Genomic DNA, 5,759 nt, shown 5'->3' with positions numbered 1-5,759 from the left:
GCTCCCCTCTCCATGGCATCTCCTGGGCAAGAATACTGGAGTGGGTTGCCATTTCCTTCTCCATGGGATCTTCCAGACCCAGGGATTGAACCTGTGTTTCCTGCCTTGCTGGCGAATTCTTTACCACCGAGCCACCAGGGAAGCCTACCCTTAGGGAAGAGAAGCGAAAGGCTATAACTGCATGACAGAAACAACATTATTAATATTTGAATAAACATTCACAGCCTCTGCTTCAGTCTTACCTCCATTGCCTAATTGGCATTTCCTTCTTTTCTGATTTTAATCAGAGGTGAAAGAATATTGAGAATGTGAGAGATAGAGAGGCTTTGGGGAGGCTAAGCACTGTGAGAAACATAAAGGGAGGGAAGGAATGAGGTGCCAAGACATGCTGCATTGGAGATGAAATGTTCTTTCACGATTCACAAGGAAGCAGGAAAAAGTGATTTTGGAGATGTATTAAATTACTTTTGGTTGCTTGACTGTGCTTCTCTTTTAATGTTACACCTCACCAAGACTGGAATTTTCAGGCATAGTCCACAACATTAGCAGAACAAAGGGCAATAAAGGCAGGAGCAAGACCTAAACTTACCGATGACAGACAACCACCCAGGTGGCGCTAGTGATAAAACAGCAGCCTGCCAATGCTGGAGACATAAGAGATGTGGGTTCTGTCCCTGGGTTGGGAAGATCCCCTGGAGGATGGCACAGCAACCCACTCCAGTATTCTTGCCTGGAGAACTCCATGGACAGAGGAGCCTGGCGGGCTATGGTCCATAGGGTCGCAAAGAGTCGAACACAACAGAAGTGACTTAGCAGACACACAGGCAACAACCGCGAGATTGGGTGGAACCTATGAAGACAACTGAAGGAAATCAGTTAGCTGGAGAATAGAACAAACATAACCAAGAAAAATTCATGATGATGATGACCAGTATTCAGAAATTTGTTATTGTTAGTCACTCAGTCATGTCCGACACTTTGCAGTCCCATGGACTGCAGCACACCAGGCTTCCCTTTTCTTCACGATCTCCCGGAGCTTGCTCAAACTCATGTCCATTGAGTTAGTGATGCCACCAACCATCTCATCCTCTGTCATCCCCTTCTCCTCCTGCCTTCAATCTTTCCCAGCATCAGGGTTTTATCTAATGAGTTGGCTCTTGCATCAGGTAGCCAAAGCATTGGAGCATCAGCTTCAGAATCATTCCTTCCAATAAATATTAAGGGTTGATTTCCCTTAGGATTGACTTGTTTGATCTCCTTGCAATCCAAGGAACTCTTAAGAGTCTCCTCTACCACCACGGTTTGAAACCATCAATTCTTGCCAAAGATATGAGACATAAGAGATGTGGGTTCAACCCCTGAGTCAGGAAGATCCGGGCACTCAGGCTTCTTTATAGCCCAACTCTCACATCCATACCTGACTACTGGAAAAAAACACAGCTTTGACTATATGGACCTTTGACAGCACAGTCATGTCTCTGCTTTTTAATACACTGTCTAGGTTTCAGAAATTAATCCATTTTAAGTTTGAATTTATTTTATAATATAATTTAAGGCATTAATTTTCCAAATAGTGAATTATTGACTCAATGACCAAAAAAGGACCCCCCCACCACCACCACCAAAGTGCTTAATATACTCCAAAAAAGTAACTTGTTATACTGGAGGAAAGTAGAACTTTCGTCTAAATCAGCATGACTCACAGACAGACATATTTACATGTATATTAGATGAGCTAAAAGATCATGCTGCAGTTCACAGATGCTATCTACATAAACAAAGGGAATTGATGCCAGTCAATCCCTGCTAATGTACAATAAGCACAGGAATAACAGAGAGGACAATGGCCCATTTTCAATATCCCCCAAACTAATTACAAAAGACTGAAAAGGATGGAGAGGGGCTTGGTGTTTGGAGGTTTGTTTTTCATGGACAGATGGTTTCCTCATCGTTATTTGTGGTACCACCTAAAACTTATCTGACTGGGAAGCAGATATCACTTCCTGTCTGCATGCTGCCTTGTACTGCAGTTCCATTCATTTCATGGGGTCTCTTCTGGTAAGATATGAACCTTTTTTTCTCCTGACTACAGGGCATCCTAGAGTTAATGACAGACTGTAGCTGTCTCATAGTCTATTATATTTTCTCGATGACCAAAACAAATCTATACTCATGTAAATGTGCCTTTTCCTTGGTGGAAACTGAAATCAGTTCCACACAGTTAATCATACCATAGTCTCGCCTATATAGTCAGAAACTGAAATTAAGTCTCTCCTTAGCCTGCTCCAAACTCAATAACCCCAAAGAGTTCAATGTTTCCTAGTCAACACACTGTTTTCTTTTTTTTTTAAACCCTCATTTCCTCTGGACCCTATCCAAACTCTCTATTTCTTAGATCAATAATAGGATTAACATGAATCTCACCACAATAGCAAATAAGAATAGAACCACATGAACTATACTGGGAGAAATCACTTCGTATTTCCAATGCTTGCATTTGAGAATTTGATTTGAAATGGTGAGCATGCGTTATTGACTCATTACCTTGCAATTTAGGCTGTCCTTAGCTATGTTTATAAAATCTGACTGAAAGTATCATACCTGCCAATATTCAACTTCTACTTTCTTTCCCCAAAATAACGTTCTGTTTTTTTTTTTTCTTACTTATTCCTGAGTGAATTATATGGAATACAAAACTTGAAATATCAAGCTCAATAATTTATTCAGTTTCTGGGGAAATTCATATTTTAATTTCTGTAGGATTGTGTTCTAAGATATAACATCCACATTAAATTGTATAGGGCTTCCCTGGTGGTTCAGCTGGTAAAGAATCTGCCTGCAATGTGGGAGACCCAGGTTCGAACCCTGGGTTGGGAAGATCCCCTGGTATTCTTGCCTGGAGAATCCCCATGGACAGACAGTCCATGGTGTGGCAAAGAGTTGTATATGACTGAGTGACTAAGCACACACACACACTTTATATATATATATATATCTTATTCCATATGTACACATATATGTATAAAATATAATCCATTAAGAAAAATTTTAAAATAGTCAATAATCATAGTATCATGGTATCTCAGAGGTGGAAGAGCATTATGTAGATTCCATTCCTTCAGAGGCACCAGCTTAGTTACCTTGATTTAAAAAAAAAAAAAAGTGATGAAATGGAATCTGTAATGCCCAAGAGAGCACTAAAATGCAGCCAGGAGGCCACTGGGGAATTAGAGACTATGCATATCTCCACCCAGACAGAACATGAACTTTGGGCCACAATATCTTGAAAGAATGCTTATACATTGAACTCTGAGTAACAGCCTTAGAAACCAATCACATATAAACAAGAATGATTCCAGTTTGCCAACATCAATCATAATTCTTGGGAAACAATTTATGTAAACTTCCTCCATTAAAAAAACAAACAAACAACTTTTTGGTTTTTAACTCTTCTTGTGGTACATTTGAGTTTCTACCCAAATCTGTGTCTCTTGAATTGCAATTCCTGACTCCCAAATAAATGTTTCTCCCTTATCTTACAGCACTGCATTTATTTCTAGATCAAAAAAAGGAGATGATAATCTTTGAATTTATAATTCAGCCCAACTCCAAGAATGTGATTTCTAGTGAGCTTGACAGAGATACTATAAGGAAATAATTTTAAAATGCCATCAAAGATTATTCAAAAGATACATCAAATATATTCATCACAGAGCTGATGACAGAGGAAGTAATTATAAATTCCCTAACTAAAATTCCAAACACCAAGTGTATGATTAAATGCTTATATAGGAGTTGGCCATTTTTGTAACTTAATTGAGGGAAATTCTCCATATTTTATTTTAGTAAAGCTTTTTTACAACATGTTTGTTTCTAGAACACAGATGCCATGGAAACCACCACTAAAGCCAAGATCGAGAAAGGACTCATTCTAACATCATCGTTATTGGACACATAGATTCAGGCAAGTCCAGCACTACTGGCCATTTGATCTACAAATGTGGTAGGATTAACAAAAGAACCATTGAAAAGTTTGAGAAGGAGGCTACTGAGATGGGAGAGATCTCCTTTACATACCGCTGGGTCTTGGGTAAACCGAACACCAACGGTGAGCTTGGTATCACTGTTGACAATTCCATGTGAAAATATAAGACCAGTAATTATTACATGACCATCATCCATGGCCTATGACACAGGGAATTTAACAAAAACCTGATTATAGGCACATCTGATACTGATTCTCCTTATTGATTGCTGTTGCTGGTATTGTCGAATCGGAAGCTGGTATACACTAGAATGGGCAGATCTGTGAATGTGCCCTTCTAGCTTACATGTGTGTGTGTGTGTGTGTTAGTCGCTCAGTCGTGTCCAGCTCTTTGCAACCCCATGAACTGTAGCCCACCAAGGTCCTCTGTCCATGGAATTCTCCAGGCAAGAATACTGCAGTGGGTTGCTAATCCCTTCTCCAGGGGATTTTCCCAACCCAGAAATCGAACTCTGGTGTCCTGCATTGCAGGCAGATTCTTCACCGACTGAGCCACCAGGGAAGCCCTCTGTGCCTTATATGCTGGTCATGAAACAACTAATTGTTGGTGTTAATAAAATGGATTCCACTAAGCTACTATTTGAGCCAGAGAGATAATGAGGAAATCATTAACAAAGTCAGCACCTACATTAAGAAAACTGGCTACAACCCAGGCACAGTAGAGTTTGTGCTAGTTTCTGGTTGGAATGGAGACAACATGCTGGAGTTAAGTACAGATATGCCTTGGTTCGTTACCCATAAATATAGTAATGCCAGTGCTGAAATCTCTGGATTGTGTCCTGCTCACCAATTCTTCTCATTAACAGGACTTTGGGTTGTTCTTCCAGGATGTCTACAAAACTGGTGGTACTGGGACTGTCCCTGTGTGTTGAGTGGAGACTGCTGTTCTCAAACCTGGCATACTCATTACCTTTGCTCCAAACAGCATTACACCTGAAGGTAAAGTCTGTTGAATTGCATCATGAGCTTTGAATGTAGCTCTTCATGGGGATAATGTAGACTTCAATGTAAAGAATGTGACTGTCAAAGATATTCATCATAGCACTGTGGCTGGTGATAGCAAAAATGACCCACTATTGGAAGAAGCTGGCTTCAACACTCCAGTGATTACCCTAAACCACCCAGGTCGTATCACTGCTGGCTATGCACCTGTTGCTGAATTGTCAGGTATCTCGTATCGCTTGCAAGTTTGCTGAGAAGAAAGAGGAGATTGATCACCACTCTGGTAAGAGGCTAAAAGATGGCCTCAAATTTTTGAAATCTGGTTGATGTGCTTCTTGGAAGCTTAGGTGTTAATAGCTTCTCTGGCTATCCATATTTGGCTATTTGTGATGTGAGATGGACCACTGCTGTGGGTGTCATCAAATTCGTGGACAAGAAGGCTGCTGGAGCTGGTCAGGTCACTAAGTTTGCTCCTAAAACTTAGTAAGGTAAATGAATATTATCCCCAGTGCCCGCCATCCTAGTCTTAAGCAGACAGGTAGAAGAAGGTCTCAGAACTGTTTCCCTCAACTGACCTGTTTAATAGTAAAAGTTTGGTTAATAACAATGCATTGTAAAACCTGCAGAACGAAAGGAGGGTGATTTGTGGATCATTTGGTTTTTTTCTGTGGCAATTTTAAGTTGTTTGTTTTAAAAATTAGTATGTTTTAATTAAAACAATATGACCAAAACTCTTGAATTTTGAGATCCTTTAAAACAAAATGTAATGAGA

The 5,759-nt window shown here is 40.1% G+C and overlaps 1 pseudogene; it reads left to right on the top strand.

Moving 5' to 3' along the window:
* The first annotated feature begins 4,573 nt into the window (after positions 1-4,573).
* Positions 4,574-5,507, top strand: LOC147364381 (elongation factor 1-alpha 1 pseudogene; annotated as a pseudogene).
* Positions 5,508-5,759: the final 252 nt, after the last annotated feature.

Source organism: Bos grunniens, chromosome 10, assembly GCF_055505025.1.
Source record: "Bos grunniens cultivar Pamir isolate PY7600 chromosome 10, Bosgru_T2T1.0, whole genome shotgun sequence".
Lineage (NCBI taxonomy): Eukaryota > Metazoa > Chordata > Mammalia > Artiodactyla > Bovidae > Bos > Bos grunniens.
Note: the sequence above shows the minus strand (reverse complement) of the source record. Positions and strands in the feature narration are given on the sequence as shown.